This window comes from Apus apus, chromosome Z, assembly GCF_020740795.1.
Source record: "Apus apus isolate bApuApu2 chromosome Z, bApuApu2.pri.cur, whole genome shotgun sequence".
Classification (NCBI taxonomy): domain Eukaryota; kingdom Metazoa; phylum Chordata; class Aves; order Apodiformes; family Apodidae; genus Apus; species Apus apus.
Window position 1 is genome coordinate 71,505,275 of NC_067312.1, and position 19,762 is coordinate 71,525,036.

General features: G+C 36.9%; 1 protein-coding gene across 4 annotated transcripts in view; it reads left to right on the forward strand.

Moving 5' to 3' along the window:
- Positions 1 to 19,762, forward strand: part of XRCC4 (X-ray repair cross complementing 4) — a 180,785-nt gene that overhangs the window by 117,511 nt on the left and 43,512 nt on the right. The window lies entirely within an intron of this gene.

Consider the following 19,762-nt stretch of genomic DNA (forward strand, 5'->3'; position numbering starts at 1 on the left):
AACTGATCTTTTTTTAAGATCTGTGGTGATTTAGATTTGAAAATACTTATTTTTGCTTTTTATCTGTAATATCCAATGGATAACAAACTGTTAAAACAGACATGAACACAAGTAAGCTACAAAGACCTTTGCCATGATAAGCAAAGATTTCTGCTTAAATCAGCAAGGGAATTATTTTGATACAGAATTTTCTATTTTTTTAGAATGGTCTGGAAATATGTCAAATTCTTCTATTCTTTTAGAGTCTAGTATATTATAATACACAATGCCCTTTCCCCATTGAATGTAGCTGGCTTGCTTTTGAGAGTCTGGCTGTGCTTGCCTGAAATAAAATTTCATTATTTTCAGTATTGATTGTGGAAGGGAAGCCTACAGAGACAAATTATTGCTGAGGACACAGAGAGGCCTTGGGCTGAGAATTCCTCTGTGTGTGAATATCTGAGTCCTATGTGTAGGGGAAGGACAAAGAGTATATCGATTTATTTATTTGTTTAAATTCCTTTGGGTAAGGCAAAGTGTAAAAAAAACAGCAAAATTGTGTTTTTCATACTATGCAGGATTGAGTCAGAGCTCAGTCTGAAGAGTGGTACTTCTTCTTGTCTGTAAGATAATTAGTCACATTTTAAGGCTTACCATATGGAACATCCATTCTTTCAGTCTCTATTCCTGTTTTTCTTTTTGCATTAAGTACTTGTAAGTTGTATTGTAAACAATAGCTTTGCACTATAGGTGACAACATTGTTTGACAGGTAACATGCCTCCCAGTGCTGTGAAGGTGTATCTGACAGTGAAAGATCCATGTTTCTATATAATCCAGTGGTGACTTCAGAAATCAAGTGTGATATTTCTCAATACTGGAATATGTTTTTTAATTCTTTCTATAGTTAGAAATACAGCTGCAGTGCTGTATAAGTGTATAAGTGCAACATAAGAAGATACTAGATCTCCCTGTTTACCTGAATGTAGCAAAAGCCAAACTGTAATCACTTCAATTTTGATGATTATTTTTCTCAGCGTCCCTCCTTAGTTCTAGGATTTTGAACTCATTTTAAGTCTGTTGTCAGCTGCTAATCAAGCTTTCAGTGAATTTGCTTGGCTAATAACTTTCACTTCTTTTCAGCCTGTCAAAAGTAGGGTGATGTAGAATTAGTATCATAATCCAGTTCACAAATACAGATGTTTCTTTTTATTAAGCCTATTCAGTATTTTGTACTGATGGAAGGCCTACCCAGTGTGAAAAGCTTTATCTTAAGCTGACAGTACATTGTGGTCCTGCCCAAAATGTTTTCCAGTATTGGGTCACTTAGCAAAAAATCACTAATGCAAGCAAACCACCACAGCCTGCTGCGGTAGTAGGGAGGTTGGGAGATAAGGTAATCTCCAAATTCCTTCACCTTTGGAAATGCTCCATCACAAATATGGAAGATGTACAGCCCTTGAAAGCATGTCATGCTTCTCTGTTTGGCAGGGGGATCAAATGACAGATTGTGATCACATTTTCAAATGCACAAATGAATCCTTATTTCTGAGCTCTCCTGCACAGACCTGTAGGAAGATTTTGTTCTTTACTCGTAATGTAAATACTTCAAGGTGCTATCATGTAAAATCATATCACACAGTTCTTGCTTTCACAAACTAAAGCTTATTTAGAATTAATTTTCATTTGCAAGTTCTGCTGACATCATCCGTGCTTGTCTCATGTTCACCAGGCAATCCAAGGGCAGTCACAAACCAAACATCAAGGGCATAATGCTGTCTTTATGTTGTCGCATGCTAAGTTGACTGATACAAGATCCTAAATCAGAAGAAAAAATACTTTACTGAAGGAGAGCATCCAACTTTTTTTTTTCGTTTTGGCTTTCAGTTTGTTTTTTGAAAATACAGTGTTTTTCAACACACTCATTATCTCATAATAGGAATTGTATCTTAACTTTTATATATTTCTCTTAAGATTTTAAGGTATGATAAGAAAATATTGTTTATGCTTAAAGTTAAGAGAATCTGAAGTAAATACTGAGTCATGAAAAATGAAAGGATTTTATTTCCACAAGTATTTTAGATTTATGGATGTTGAGGCTAGTTATGTAGCAATTGTCTAGTCCTTTGGAATGAAAATATATTCTTAGATATGCACATGAATACTGAGAAGAATGCAAATAAAAATTTGTTTAACACAGAAATTAGAGCAAAAGGAGTACAGCCTTTTTCATGCTTTGCATGTGGGTGCAGTGGCAGGAAAAGAAACTGAATGGTATTTATATAGATACGTAGCATTACTGTGACAATGTATTCAAGGACTAAATCAGCATTTTAAATGAAACTCAGAAATGTACTCTGTATAATACTGAGCTTAGACATGAAATTAGCAAAGAACTGAACTAGGATTTATGGAACAAGATTTGCTAAATTAACTGCTTAAGTATTTGCTGAGATAAAGATGTTCTTAACAATAAAGCAGAAATTCAGAATAATGAGTTGGTCAGTGAATTGCCAAGACAGAGTTTTATCCAGCTCTCTAGCAGGTTGTATTTCTGAGGTACCAAATAAAAGGAAATGCTTCTTTAGGCAGACAGATGTTACTTTATAGTTGATAATAGTCAAACTATGGCTTGATATTTACACATTTCTAAAATGTGTCAAAGGATGGATATTGCAGTTCAAGACAGAATTAAGCCAGGAAGTGAAATAAATTATTCTGATTCCAGTAAAATGTGATGGTATTGGTGTTAACTGTAACTTAATATATGGCAATTTCCTAAGGTGCAAAGAAGAGATAATATGTAAGTCAAGTTAAGATGCAAATTCTACTTTTCACAATTTGCATTTCATACTTGGAGGAGAAAAATTAGTAAAAGCAATCCCAATCCACAGTTAGAAGTTATGCTTACTGATGCATAACCCAAATCTCTTAGGGGACTGCTTATGAATAACACTATTAACTACATAGAATATGCATTCAATATAGAGACTTAAGTGTATGGCCTGTCAGCCTGAATCATATAAATAATTGGAAGTTGCTATAATAATTTTACTTTAAAAGCATTGGAATCTGTTTGAGAAAAGATAATACTTGCTGAAGATTAATTTTTTTCTATATATAAAATTCTAAATGAAGCATAGTCACTGGATACAAAATACTTTGTGTAGCTTGTATGATTTGCAGTTACAGGCTAGAGTGGAACCCAGCCAGTGCTTGAGATTCTATAACTAAAACAAAAGTAAATCAGGAAAAAGCTTCCTTTTCTAGTACAGCTTACAACTAGTACTTTGTTCCCACAAGTAAAAATCTTTCTGCTTTGGTTTATCAAAATTGTTTTTATTTAAAAAGGTAAGAAAAGCAAACCCTTTTTTTCTGCTGTTTCTTACTAATAAAGGATCTAGTTTCATGGTTCTCATTCACACATTGGTGTTGTAGGAGGAAGGCTTTTCTGGATAAGAATCCAAGTTTCTTTAAGTTATTCTGTGCTTCAAAATGTAATCTGTTTCAGACACAGTATAGGGTTTGTGATTGCTTTCCTACTGTTGAGAATACATAGAATTACAGGAGTGATTTTGGGGAAAACATTTTAAATACAGGAAAAAAATTATTACGGATGCAAATATGCTGGATTCTTCTGATAATGAGTAGAGACAGCCAATATTATTACAGAGAAAATTCTTCAGGATTTTGGGAAACAAGTGTTAAGATATACTTTTACTTCAACTGAGAAATAACAGGTATTATTTGCTTATCTTTTCTATTAAAAAACACGTGTACACCAAGTACTGTGAATCTGACTTATTAGTTATTCTGCATATTAAAAATTTCAGATTCATATTTGTAAGTCTAGTTTTGTACATTTGATGTAGCCATTACTGTCTTATTTAATATATATATTGAAGTTTGATTTTTTCTGGCTTGATACTTCTTGCTTCGTTGTTAAAACTGGGTGACTATCAGAATGAGGCCTGCAATTAAACTGAAGAAAAGAGATGATGCTTTCCCTTAATTTCAGTATGTTTGGTTTTGCTGAAGTATTGAGGTGCAGTCATAGCCCCAATGAATTTTATAGGATCTTTGCCATCACTAATTAAAATTTTTCTTCATTATGTATCAGGGCTGCTTTTTCAGATTGCTCAAAGTGTTCAACATATTTCTAAGCGTCCTCAGAAACATCTGTATCCAGTAAAGCACATATATTCAGATTGCTCACTGGGTATTTGAAAGTGCCAGGAGTTGCCAAGGGGTATTTTGTGCCACCTGCATTGCCTTCACCTGTTCCATCAGAAGAGGATGAAGAGAGAATCTCACCGTTACCTTAAATACAACTGCTAAGGGCCTCATGCTCAATGTTTGTTCTTGACTTAAGGGTCTTATTAAAGTTAGTCAGGTGTAATTTTGAATAGAATCAGCTGCCTAGTTTTTGCTTGTTAATGATAAATGTAGGGGTTTTTTGTTTTCAGACTCTCATCTCCTTCTGTACCTTCAAAAGGCTTTTACAGTCTTCACAGGTATATATAATTTATTTAAAAGGAAAGTTCTTAATGTTATATCCTAACACGGTAATAAGCTGGACTTCTCTTCCTTTTGCTAACCTTCCACCCCTTTCAAAGCACTCAGAGCCTGTGGTGTGTCAGGAATCCCCTGGGGATCATCTCTCTGCATTTGTTTAATTTATTGCTTGTGGTTCACATTTTTAAAGTCCTAATGCAAGGTTTATTTAAAATGTGGTTTGCCACCACCAGTGATTCAGGTAGCAATAACATAGATTTGTCCTGGAATTTGGCATTCTCAGAGGCTTACACATAGACATTGGTATTACTGTCTCACACAGCAAGTAATTCTTTCTCGTAAAGGTTTAACCAAGTGAAGTTTGGATTCCATTGAAAATTATACCATAACCTTCCATAGACGAGAGGGAGAATAAAATCTGCACCACAATTACTCCCTTTTTAAAAGCGATGTATGTGAGAGTTCATGTTGACATGTCACTTTTTTATTAATGAAGTGTATTTATTTAATAAAGCTGGGAAGAAGTGGCAGAGCCATGCATGGTGTGACAAAGCACTGTGGTCATTGGTGTATCAGTGAGTCAATGTAGTGTCTGTGTACAGGAGTGATAAGCTCATTTCTACCATAATAAATTTATGGAATGCAATGTTTAGAAAGTTTTTGATAGCTAACTCATTCAGGCTAAAATGTAAACAGGTTAAGAGTTCTCTTAGAAGTGGACACTCAAGTTTGAGACTCTAATGTAAGAATCAAACAAAAAATGTTTTAAATAGCTGAATTAATTCCTTTTTGTGCTTCATTCATGCTCAGCATTTTCTTACACTTTGGATGATTCTTTTGGTTCCCTTTTTGCCACAACTTTGGCAGCTGCAGTCCATCACTGGTCATACCAAACAGACTGTTTTGACTCGCTAGTGCAAATATTAAGAATTGTACTGTAGCTTTGTGTGACCTGATGGGAGCTTTCATAAGTGATACTCATCTCTGAACAGTCACCTGTGAACATTTAAGTTTGCATGAGGTTGGTGTAGAAAGAAGAGCTGTGTTTAATACCTAAGTTATGTGACTTGTGGCTGTACAAAAATGGAGTATCATCAGAGGAAAAAATTATAAAAGCCTTTGATTACAATGCACAGCAATATTTGCAAGAAAGTTACAAAAAAATCTAGAGTAATTCCATATTGAACTGGAGTTTAATAAAGCAGAGGTAAACACAACACAGTACAGTTGCTTTTCTCTTGGTGCACCCTGGCTTCTTGTGCAGCGAGTGTCTTTGTTTCAGCTGAGCGGTAGATAATTAGGCTTCCACCATCCATATAGGAAGGGATTATTTATTTCCGTGGGAAGTGTATGGAAGTGGTATCTGCAATCACCATTTCTCCTCCCTCCCCAGGGAAAGATGGGAATATGAAGTCTGAAAGCCCAGGGCAGGGAAAAATGAACATTATCTGCTGACCTTAGAGGCTGCAATTTCTCCAGAGCAAAGTCACCCATCTCTCCAGTTCATAGCAAATCTCACCAATTTTTGTCACCAGTAATAGCCTAATAATTGACTGCTGTTGGAGAAGTTATTACTCAGTAAGACTGGCAGGACTACCCTGTGTTTTCTCAGGGCATGTTCTTTAGAGCAGGATTTTATTGCTGTGAGAAGTCTGGTGAGATATGTCTCAAATTACTCATCTGTAACATATTTCAGTGAAATTTGTAGCTGTGAGATTATAACAGGATATTTTTAAAAATCTAAACTATATCTTCCATTACCTTTCTGGTAAATTTGGGGTGTTTTTTTCCCTTGCTTTTCTAACAAGATCTCTTTTTATATTGGAATGATATTTGAACTACATTTTATATTTTAAGGCTGTCTTAAGTATGTTGTGGGTTGTTGTAATTTAATTTATTGCACTATGGATTAGTTTTGTTAAATACTGGGATCCTGGCTGGGGCATTTTAATGTGGGAGTCAAAAGAATTGCTCTTCAGGAGTAAATTACAGTAAGAAGGAGGAAAGATTGTGTGTGGTTGAGCTAATTGTCAGCGCTGGAATATTTGTTGGCTTTTGATGTAGGCCAAGATACAATATTTTCAGTCTTTTAGTGGGAAGAGTGGGAAGTAAGAAAAGGAGATTGCATTAGAACAACAAACAAGGCAATGTTTAAAATTCCTTGTACATCTTTATGATTAGTACAGATCATCAAATATGCATGCATGCTCTTTATGAACACTTCTGTAAAGGGCTCTTGATTATGGTGTCAATTAAGCTTCTATTTCCTAAAACAGCTCTTCAGGCAGAATTGTTTTCACATTACTTTTAATAGGAAGAAGCAGGTGATGTAGAGGCCTAAGATTTTGATTATGCATGTTGGCAGGAGATTAAGAATTGACTGATGGAAAGCCATGCTTGCCAGCTCAGTCCTGATGTCAAAGAAAGACACCATGGAAGAGAATGAGATGAAAGCTTGGCTATATTAAGGAGATAAAGTTGCCTCAAATATCTATTTGTGTTGTTCACTAGACTGATCATGAAGTATGTCTCCTTTACAGGATTAAATTAGAGAATTCCATATAGCACAACTGTCAGTGAAGATGAGTAATCCTGCAGCTCATTAGGGAGCCCAGGAAACATCCTAGAGAAAAACCCATACATAAAAATATGCTAAAACAGGATTTGGGAAATGATTTCACAAACATTTGCAGGTGCCCCTGCTTCATTGGGGTGGTTGCTCAGCTTCTGTACAGTTCAGCGCACTTTTCAAAGCTCAGATTCACTGCATGAGGCTCCCTTAATCTTTTCATTTGATTTTTTCTTTTTTCTGTACTTAACTTGTTACCAATCAGTCATCCTTTCTGCCTCCCTCTGTCTCCCCCAAAATGTCCCACCTCAGCAAAGTAGGGCTAAAAAGCTACTATCTAGGATTAGCAACACTTCCATTTTCTTTATGCTAAAACAAGTGATTAACCTTCTGTATACAAAACACAGAATTAAATCCATTGAACTTATTTTTCCAATAGTGACTTAGCTCCTGAAACAGTGAAGGCTGTGTCTACATTACCTGTTGGTTTTCATCTGCTTAATTTCACTAATTATTATTGACTGTGAAGACCTACCCCATATAGTAAGAATTAGAGTATCAGACTTAGGTGACCTTCTAGACCTCCTGTATATGATGTACAAAACAGAGTACATTTGGTACCATTTTCTGTGGCTTCCTCTCCATCTCCTTTCGTGTCTTTTGTGGCAGTTTCATTAGATTTACAGTTTCATAGTTGCCAAGGATGCTGTTGAAAATGAGTGAGATGCAGATACCAGGACTTTTTCTTCCAGAATGCTTGAAATCTAGTGCAAAACCAAAGGAAAACCAAGGGTGAAAGGACTGTGAGTAAACAGACTGGTGCTGAGGTTTTTTTTAATCCTGTGTCTTCTGCCTCACAGACCAGGTTAATCTTTCAAAATTACTTGGAGAAGGGGCATCGTCTTAGAGAGGAGTACAGAAAAGGGTGTGAGATGACACTGGGAATATTACTGAGCAGACACATGAGAGGGAACATGGTGAGAGGCACTGATTTTTGCATTTGGTTTCCTGTTTATGTCATTTATATGTTTCCCCAAAGCACTACATTGAGCACTTGGAGTCTATGACAAAAGATTTTCAATAATATTTAGAGCATCCCTAAATCTGTTCTGTATGGATAAATATTCATATATTTATACCCTGTGACTAATACATACAGTATGAGCAAATGCACTTTCATGGTTGGTTGAAAGGACTCATCTGTTTCTGTCAACTTGTATAAGGATTCAGCATGACATTAATCAGTGTCCTTTTTAATGAGTATATGAATGTAGCACAAGTTTAGAAAAAAATATTAATCTTTTTTTCCATGCTGACAGGTTAACCATATACTATTGAAAGTTATCAACTCCTGTATTACTATTTCGCTTCAGGAAGAAAACCCTTCATTCACATTATGATCTGCGTATTCCTAAGTAACATTCAAGAATATTTTCACAGGGGTTGCTTTTTCTCAGAGAGTAATAGGGTACATTATACATTGCTTCAATTTTCCAGTACACCTTGCTAAACCTTGAAGTTGCACAAGTGTAAAACTGAAATAAAGTGATGATAAATCATGTCATTTAGCTTGTAGTTGTCCACCTAAACTATTGTTGCTTTTGTCTTTCTGGAGTTGCTCCCTGGATTACTATTAAACTTTGTGAACAAAATTCTGCTTTAATAAAAGTATCCTGAAAAATGATGCATTTTTGTAAAGAAACACCTCAAGTCTTTAGGCTAAATTACACCACTAAATAATAAAACATTTCTAGGAATACCTACTGGATTTGCTGTTGATTAAAAATATTACAAACAATTATTTTTCTGCTCAAGTTCTGTATCACTGTTAAACTGCACTAAAGGAAGAATCCCTCACCATGTAGATACTCCCCTTTAGTTATACATCTGTGTAGCTACAACATTGCTTGGACATGTTAAATTAGGGAAAAAGAATCAGATTATAGGCAGTTGTGTTGACAAAAATCCAGGGTTATAGAATCTGAACATCTCTTTCAGTCAAAGTAAAAACAGATTTGAAAGCACAAACAGAAGACCTCCAAAGAAAAGTGAAATATCAGGGTATGATGAGTTCCCTATTGACTCTTTAAAGGATTCAAAATACTGTGTGAACTCCAGATTAACTTTTCATCAGTGTCACTCAGAGTGATTCCAGAGCTAGTATAAGCAAAACTTGCAAACCAGTAGCCAGTGGTAGTGGTCTGGAAGGGAAGCAAGGGAAAGAACTGGAGCAATACAGTCCTTTTGGAGTATTTATGAAGTTTATGCAACCTACCCTCATCGTATATGTTGTACTTTCCAAAGCTACAAGCAACTGTGGCTGGTTGGGCCAACCAGCCTCTGAGAAGCAATGTCCTGTTTGCCTCTTTGCAAGCAGGTGATGGCTGACAGTTCTAAGCACAGGTAACACCAACCTGTCTGGCCATGGGTTCAGGTGTACTGCTGCTAGCCAAACAAATAGCATGACCACAGCTCCCATGTTGTGCCTACAGTTGCACCACATTCGTTTTATCTGTGTAGCATCTTTGGTTGGTTGGTAATGGGGAGATAATGGGCTTGGTCATTTTGCAATAGGAGGGTGAGAAAATTAGAAGCATTTATGCAATGAGACAACAGGTAATGGCTTTAAACTGGAAGAGGTTTGATTTAAGTTAGGCATTAGGAAGAAATTCTTTACTGTGAGGCTGGTGAAACAGTAGGAACAGTTTGCCCTGGGAATCTTTAGGTGCCCCATCCTTGGAAGTGTTCAAGGCCAGGTTGGATGGGGCTTGGAACTAGATGATTTTTAAGGTCCTTTCAAAACTATTCCATGATTCTATGGTAGTGCACAAATTTATGAAAATTATTAGAAAAATTATGTCAAGGCACTGAAATAAATAGGGATGGGATTGTAAGAGCTAGAGGGATCGTAGTGACATTGTATTTAGTGTTAGAGGGATACAGTGTTGCCCAACTGTCTCTTTATTCACTTTCGTGTAAGACCTCTCAGTCTTCTATTTGTCTTCCTACTTTCTCCTACCCAATGTAACACTTGAGAGGCATATAACGATGGCCTTCTGCATGCCTGATATGCATCTACAGCTTTTCTGCTCTAAGTAATACCAAATCAACCATCACATCTTATGACAAAAGTGTGAATGCTTGTTAGACTGTTTATTCAGTATGACTTGGTGCAGGAAGTTGCCAGAGTCCACAGTCCTAAGTTCACAGTGTTTCTGATTAAATTATTTGCAAAGGTTCATATGTTTCTGATGCCGTTATAACCTTTTCTTAGGCTAGATTTATAAAAAAGGTAATGTTTCTTGTTACCTTAAGACAGTGTTAGCCAGACACTCCTCTTTTTCACGGTTTCTTGCATATCACTCCCAGCTCTGCACTGACTCCTGTGTCCTGACGTGTCTCCTTTCGCCAAGCTAAAACCATAAAATTTCTTTCTTTGTTAGCTCTAACCCTTCTGTTGCTGAGGTTCCTTTTCAAAACCACCTCATATGTAGATAAGATCATATTGACTATGTTGATATGTGTTGTTGGCCTTTATGTCTTCTGATGCTGGCATTTGACTGATGAGAATTTTTACAGCTTGCAAGATAAAGAAGGCTGCAAAATGACAAGGCTTTTTAGAGCACTGAAAGTGCTTTTCAGATATATATGCCTTGAAAGTTAGCCCAACTCCCAAATTGGTGGCAAATCTCCTTAAAGAATAAAGCTGAACCACACTGGATGCTTGAGAAGAATTCTTCAAATACTACTTGAGCTTCATGATGTATCAACTGAGAGATATATTTCTATTCAATAGAGAAATGTACGAGTGTAAGAAAAATGCTAATTTGAGAGACATTTGTATTTTTAAAGTTCACTGTCGATTTTCATAGATGGCAAACAGGTTTGAATGTTGTTGTCTGGGTAAGTTTGCATATTCTATGCAAGCCTTTTAAATTACCTGAATTTTCCTGAATCTAAGCTGATGCTTCATATTTTTGTTTCACATCTTCACTTTTTTAGTAGACATTCCTGTCTTGAGTAATATTTAAGCATAGTATTTAGTTTTAAAGCATTAATTTGTTCTTTATTTAAATGCTTTTGTGTTAGCATTAAAAAGTTGAGTTTCAGGACTTCCAAATAATTAGTATTAAAATTTCTGTCACACCTAAAATTGCTGTCTTTAGCGGGGCACAGACATTCCAAATATAATTGAGTTCTCTGCTCTTAACTATATTCCTTGGCTGAGTCATGTTGACAAGTACTTTTCATCTTGAAAACTTTCCAGTTCTTAGAGTCAATCAATTTGACATGGAATTCAAAAAATGAACCGAAGTGGAGCCTGACACCATATGCATCAGGGTGCACCTGTGTGTAGGTTAACTTGCCATCACTTGACATCTGCAAATATTATTCTTCCATTGTCTGTCCTTACAAAAGTATGTTGTGGCCTGTAACACAGTCACTATTGTCTGCTAGAGCAAAATGTGACTGCCTTAATACATGTGAAGGAACGAGGAAGAAAAGAGGGTCAGATAGTTTTTCTGAACAGTTTCACCTAAACATTTAGGTGTACAAGATGGAAACAAGTATCAGATCCACAGCTGAAAGTTTTTTCTTAAAGCAGATCATAACCTGGTCAGTAGCATCTTGGAACAGCTTTTGGAATCCAATCTACTCCACTTATGGTGTCTAATTCAGGCAATTACCTCACCTCCGTTTTCGGTCTGGCCCAAGGTAAGGTAGGTTCTGTCTGACAGGCAAATCAGCCTTGGATTCTTATAGGGTTAGATGAGAAAAGTAGGTATCTTGGTAGAACTATGAAGAATAATTGATTCATCTAGCTTAGATCAGCACAGTCTTCATTAGCTGGCACTTAGTCCCTCAGGGCTCTCTAAGGAAGCAATAGGAAAAGTTAGGTTCTTTCATCTGAGCATTTGAAAGCGGCTGGATTTGGAACCATCTCCTGGAAAACAGATGTAGTTTTGTTTCTCAGGCTGTGTAGTCTAACATCCTGAGTCTCACTAAGCAAGCATTCTCATCTAGACTGTGGAGAAGGGGACATGATGTGGTATGATGTCAAGCTTAAAATTAATGGAATTTGACTTCATTTAAGTTTCTGAGCTTTTTTAGAGGATTTTGTTGGTAGTCCTGGAATTTGCCCACTAATTCTAGGCTATGTCACAGCTCAGTACAAAGGTACTGCAAGACAAAAATATATATAATGGTAAGTTCCTAAGGAACTTACCTACATCAGGAGCTGTTTAATAATTTCAGATGCTTGTGAAGTTGGGCATTCCTAGAAACTATGTAGACCAAATAGCTATTTTAGTTGTTAAGAGGGCTCTTGGTAGACCAAGCTCATCCAGAGATTCAAAAAAATTTATAGATTAATTTATAGGTGATCAATTCAAATGTATTGAATCATGTTGATGGTGTGAAATCACATTTGAACTAAAAACTTCTGAATGAATATTCAAGATGACTTATAAGCTTTGATGACAAGATCTATAGTCTTAGAAGCCTGATGCTCTTCATACTTAGACTCTGTATACAGGAAATGAAGTGATAAGACAGGTCCTTGGTCTTTCCTAAGTTCTTAACAGAGGTTCTTAACATGTAAATTCTTCAGTAGTGTTATCATGGATCTATTTGCAAACAAGAATTTGCATGTCTTAGACAAGACAGTGGGTTGTGTGTGGGGGGTTGTTTTATTTTGTTTGTTTATATGGTGTTGGTGTTGGTTGGGCAGGGGGTTGGTTGGTTGGTTGGTTGTTTTTCAAAAAATCATTTTGCACTATTCAAAATTTATTTTTATTTAGCCAGGGAAGGAATATGTGCTGCAGGACAGGCTGTTGCTGGGATAACTGACAAAACACAGTTTTATTATAAATGCATGAGCAAGACATCTCCCTAGATGTCTTTTTCTTCTCAGAAAAGGAAAACCCACCTGGATGCATTCATGTGTCATGTATTCCAGGTGATCCTGCTCTGGCAGGGGGGTTGGACTGGCTGATCTTTTGAGGTCCCTTCCAACCCCTAGGATTCTGTGATTCTGTCATTTAAATTTACAGTTTTTCAGTCTCCATCCTGATTTTTAATTATTTACAATACAGTAATACTTTTATTTTCTCACTCTTCATCTTTCAGCAAAATGAATTCTCCTGCCAACCTGTCAAATGAATTATAATAAAATTTATATTAACTTGAAAGTGGACTAAAGGAGTAATCCACATTAAAGTATAAAACAGGAATTCCATATTCAATCTGTATATCAAACTTACATGACAGCTTGCAGATAACACTAAGTCTGAAGTTACTGTTATTATTATAATACTTTTTTATTTCAGAAGAATTTTGCTGTAGATTTTAGTGTACACATACTAAATTAAATAGTACAGCGCTTCAGCACCAGGAAAGTATTAAAGACAAAATATAAGAAGTTGACAATGTGTACCTGTTTAATTGGATAAATAGGACAACCTCCTATATAAATATGACTGACAGGTCATAAAGCTCTCTAGTGTTTAATTATAAAAGAACTGACATCACAAGGCTGGCACACTTGTATGATAAGGGCTTAAGCAACAGACTTCAATATTATTAAAAAGCACTTCTGAAGAAAACATGATTAGGCTTGAGCAGTGAAGGGATGTAGAGAGAGGGCTGAAAAATTTGGAGTCTGTTTAGAGACTGTATTAAGAAAACTGCTAGGAGGCTAGAGGTGGAGAGTCTGACTGTTCCCAAAACTCAATTTGTATCTTGTTGCTGGCTGGACTTGACCATTTCTCTACACCCATCAACTCTGGTTATACCTTCCATGTTGGAGAGATGGCTGACAGTGTTCTGCCACACTAGACTTTGCCTATAGGTGGGTTTCCAGAGTCACAAGTTATGAGAAAATTTGAATAGTATCTGACTTGTGTGGCTTCACTTTATCTGATGCTGTGAAGAAAGTAGAGAACTTATTTCAGTTTCCTCCTCCCAGGAAAATTCCTTCATGCTCCTGCCTATTTCAGGCAGGTGGCTATCCTGTATAAACTACAGACTGTCCTACAGAGTCATTTGGTATCTCTTTACTGCAGGCAGGATGCTGAGCTTTCTGTGGCTGACAGAAACAAAGAGATGGGGTCTCGGCTGAGCTATGGCTTATCTATCTTCCTCCTTATCAGAACAATTAATGATCTGATATTTAAGGAGATAGCAGCAACTGTAGGGAAATAATCAGTCCATCTGTGTCTTTTACTTAGGCCAGTCCAACTGGGGAAGTGTTTTCTGTATGTGACAAATAACTAGGATGTAAAATGCATTCCTGTGCTAGAGAAGCTGACTTAAAGTGTACGGTTTTCATTTCAACCCTTTACTGTCATTCCTAGACTCCAAAGCTATGTAAGTTTCACTCCTTTTATGCTTCCCAGGCATTAGACACTTCCCAAAACACGTTTTAGTGAGGCAGATGTTTTCCTTGCTTATCACTGTACAGACCTGATCAGGAACAGAATACTTGCTCTTCAGCTGTGAATAGGTGACCCCATGTAGGCTATAAGGCGTTTTGAAGCCTTTATGTATCCATGGATCCAGATATCTCCTGGTCCTCCTGAGGACCATGCAGCACTACATTAATTGCATCACAAGGCAGTGCCTGGTAGGATCACTCATGTAATCTGACCTGTCAGGCATTTGTCTCATCAGGGTACCTTGGTGCATGCACCTGTTCAAGCAGCTTCCTGTGATTACTGTAGGCTCAAGCCTAGTTCAGAATAAGTATGTGTATTAGGTGCATTTCAAGCAAAATCTGTTGATTGTTGTCATTAGCCAGCAAATGATCATTCGCCATATTACTATGGATTTTAATAACGAAAGTTTTGGTGTTAAATTGTATTTTGCCTGTGTTAAAAAATCAGGGAAAAATGCTTCATGAACTGAACAAGCAGGTATTTGCCAGAAGAAAATATCTACTGGAGTTATTTTGAATTCTGAGTTAGATTTATTTTTTTAAACCGTGAAGCCCATTACTGGAATATTCATGCATTTTCTTTTTGGCTTATGACCTATTAATTAACAATACACAGTTTGAAATAGACGTTTCTTCTGGCTTTTCTATTTTAATGTTTCTTATCTATTCTTCCTCATACTTCTAGCTGTCTGAGTACACCCACTGCTTTTCCCTGAAGCTCATATAAGAATTTAAAATCTAAATTACTGACAGATGTGGATTGCTGTTCGAACAAGGCATCTAAATGTTCTCAAACAGCCTGATGAGTTATGCATTCAGGGGGCGTTAGATCAATGAAATCTATCATGTGTTTTTATTTATAGTCTCTTTGCTATCAATGGAGTTGTCTTTTACTTAATCTCCAAAGCCTAGTCTGACAATTACTGTAGTGTTTCAGGTATTTTATATACTTGCCTCTGAAATACGAAGAACAGAGTAATAAATGTTGCATGTGTGACATGTGGTCCCTAGACTCGATTAATCAATATGGAAGATTAACTGTTTGCAGTTTGCAATTCTCACTTTACATTCAGAATATATAAGTATTTTCTCTTTTAGTGTACTGAAGGTATCTTAAAGTAATGTTGTTTTGCCAGGTATTCTAGTACCACTATACAGCTATTAATTATATTAAATGATGCAAAATTATTATACAGATTATATGCTGCCTTTGTAGCCCTAACTAGACAGCAGCTGCAGATTTTTTATGCCTCCATTTGCTATTCTAGTAATGAAAAAATTACATACAGCTCACTGTCTGAAGATTATATATATTCTTAATAGAATGCTAGCATAGGAGAATAAGCCTATAGGGGATCACAGATTAGGGAAAAAATTCTTTCTAGCAAACACGTGATCAACAAAGTGAGAATAAGTGAGGGGGGGAATAGATACTAATCAAGTCTGAAATAGGTATTTTTCCTTTGATGTATGGACCCAGCCTCCTCACCTAGTCTCATCAATTGTAAAATCATTTGGAGGTGGACCCAATTTTAGCCTTTGAATGGTTTGTTTATACACACACCTGTCAGGTGCATGCTGAGCTACTGCAGTGGGTTTACCTCCTAGAATACTTTCATAGGGCCTCTGGTTTCCTTGTCTTTGTATCACACTGTGTCATTCTATTTATGCCTTTCTGACATTTTTTAGCCTAAAAGGTGAGCATAAAGCTATTAATTCTGGAGAACTGAATTCTCTGTTATTTCAGAATGCAGCTCTTATGCTGTAACTACATGGAGCTGGAGTAAACGACTAGATTTTTTACTTTTGTGGATCAACATGTAGATTTCTTATTATACATTTCACAGGAATTATTTTCATAGATTATTTTGCTTTGTGAAACACAATGAAACCAAAATTGTGAGATTACAATTCTTAGGTAAACTAAAGGGCTTAGGTTAAATAACAGACTTTTTTTGGATCTAAGCAAAATGTAATTTTTTTATTTTACATAGCATGAAGATTTTTTTTTTTTTGAGAAACAAAAAGACATATTCTCTGGTGCAAAAGAATAATGATGGAAAATATAATTACTGGTCTCTCTTCCTGTGGTCATGCAAACCACTAGGCCTTTCCTCAAAAGATAACTTCATAAAAATGCAGCCTGCAAAAGCTTAAAGTCAGCCCAAAAGTCAGAGACAACAACCTAATTTCATCCTGATTTGGAATGTAGCCTATGACATTAATTCAAGTAGCTAGAAACAAAGGAGGATAGGAAGCCATTCTGTCCTGTGGCTCCCTGAAAGACTGCAAGAATCCAGGGACAGTGTGAGATGAGAACAGTGGGTCTTGTGTATAGTTATGTAGCAGAGGTCCGTCATGCCTCTGGAGATTGCTTTTCAGAAAAAACCCACCTTTTCAGGAAGCCACTGTTGATTTGGAAGGGAAAGCATCTCCTTTCTGAGGGAAAAGTTTTTATTGCAGAGTATTAAAGCGTAGGCTACACTTGGTGTAAAGAACAGTTTCATTCACATCAAGAACAGGATGCTGCATTGTGATACTGCAATCTGATGCATGGTGAGGGAATCAGCAGCCATGTGATGTCCCACTGAAACCACCAGTTTGAACTGCACTGGGTGTAAATATTTGTATTTCTACTTCAGGTTAGGGAGAGAAATTCTCCAAATGATGAACAAGAAATGCTCAAAACATGCTGATGACAGGCAAACAATACTTGCAATGCAGCTGTGGGAATGTACTAAATTCTCAAATATTAATTATCTTTGAATTTGTACTTGCTGGTAATCCAGTATAATTTCAATTAAAAGCATTGTGAGCAGTCTGTTGTTTTTAGAGGAGTCAGATGAGGATGTTAATGGATTAAAAATGTACCATTTTTATCTAAGGAAAATAAAGCTTTCATCTTCATTCCCTCAGGTTGCTGTGCCTTCCTCAGGAAAATGGTCACCTACTCAATTGACCAGAATAATGTGATGAAAATTGCTTAATAGGAGGAGAAGCAATTTATCACTAATCTGTTTCAGGCTTGCCAAGGTGATCTCTCATTTTCAACTGTAGCTATTGAAACTGACGGGTTGTGAGTGAAAATGGGCAGGTAAATTTATTCAGCATAAAAACTGCTTGCCAGAAGCTGCATTCCTAGGTGTGAGGTTTTGGAGCACACCACTGCCGTTTAGGCTTCTAACTCCTCTTAATTGTCAGTGGAAGGAAGATGTCTAATTATCTCTGATGGGTGAGTTTAAAATCCTCTTCATTCACCTTCCTAAGAAAGTGTCACAATAGGAAGTTTGAATTTCGGCAGAATGAATATAATGAGGCCAAGGCAGCTGCAGAGTACTCATCATTCTTCAGAAAAAGGCCACTCTGTGCTCTCAGTGTGGAACATTTCCCATCCTCACACATGCATTTTTATCCCCTTTCTCTCTCTGGCTTTTGCAAGTGGACCGCTTAGTCACCCTGGTGTTTACAGTTCTTGTATTCTGTGCCTTGCTAAAAGCTTCATTTCGCAGACAAATTATTGCAAAATAAGCTATTCATTTAATAATTTAATTTAAAGAGCCGTGGTATTGCACAAGTCCATGATTTACTCTCTTACTCCACAACTGCTCCTTTCTGTTCTGCAGCTTTCCCCTAGCGCCAGAAGAGACAAAGCTACACCCTGGGCAGGCAGTCCTATAGCACAAGAGTTCCCATCTGTAGAGATTTCTCCCATTGCTCTTCCTGGGTGTTTCAAAAATAGAAAAATCCCGACTGTTTCAAGACCTTTGAAAAAATGTTATTTTATCAGATAGATGTCCTGCTCGATAAGCTTGCTGATAGTGTTAATTTCTGGGAGGTATTTCAGCCTGGTCAGCTTTTTAAAAAATGTCTCTGGTGCTGAGAAACCTGAGCAGTTTGCTTGTTTGGAGCCAAATGAGCTAAAGTAAGCTGATGCAAAATTTGCTTTATTTCAGCGCCTGGGTAATGTTGGTAAAGTTATCTGGTTCTTGCATACACTGGCACTCAACTATCTGATTTGTATTTTTTAATATTTCTGCAGCTTAACCCACAAGATTGCAGCACCAGCAAAGAGTAAGTAATGTTATAGGGCAGGATTTGTAGTGCAGCTCAATCTGTACACAGCACAGCTGGAGAAATAATGCTAAAAGTATTTTAAATTATTGTGGAAAACATGAAGAGTTCTTATGAGAACTGCAGGCTTCTGAAAGCACAAGAAACTGTACCATATGTGAGGCTGGCAGAGAGTGGGGTTTTTTTAGTAAAATAGTCCTTGGAGGAACTAGTCCTGACAGTTTATCAAAGGCACAAAGCAAGACAAACTGAGAAAAGTAAATAGACCAACAGAGCTGCCTTTGTTGGGACAGGTTTGGGATACAATGACCTTGTGGTGTTGTTGCTTCCTGTCAGAGCTGGGCAAGTGTTCCTGCCCCATCTCTGCTAGTTAAGCGATTTTACTGCGCCTGATTATTCCTCTTTCATCTCACTGCTCCTCTCTTCAGTTGGGGTAAAAGGTGGGAGTGAAGGGGACATAAAACTTGCTGAATTTGGAAATCTGAGCCAAGAGTTTGGCCTGGAGCTGACGCTGTTGTGCTGCAAGCTTTTCCACAAATTGCACATTTTCCATGTGTTTCTTTAACTGAAATGCCAGAATTCTGGTCAGGTCCAGTAAAGCATGAGCTTCGTCAGCCCTTTAACTGGCTTTTTTAGTGGCATCTGGATTCCTATGGATGCAGGCAGATGTTCACTGGGATACTTGTGTCTGCCTTGGCTTGCAAACTTCCAGGGAAACAACTTGCTCTGTTCAGTCAGTGTATAAGAAAAGAAGTAAACCTATAACATTTGCAGTACAGTAAGCATCTTGAATAAAAAAAATCATTTAAAAGTATCATTGTAGGTTTTCTTCACTCCTGGAGGCCTCACCTTGGACAGAAATAATTCTAAATTCTTACGTGATCCGAGAAATGTGCTTCCAGTTCTTCTCAGCCAGTGCATATGTATTCTTTAATGGTATCCTTTATTAGAAATAGGCTCTGTTTTCAATGTTGAAAATGCCATAAAAACCTTGAAAACCTGCTTGTTCCTATTCTGCCTGCAGACAAATAATAAAACTTGCTGCTCTGAATAGAAAGAAGACTGAATACTTTTATACTTTCATGGGTTTGGTAGGGCACACTTAGGTGTGAGAAGGATGTAGGGAGCAGGGTGTAAAAGAAGGAGATGCATTTCCATTTTTTCTTCTTCCAGGTTTTAGAGTTGAAGACAAAAA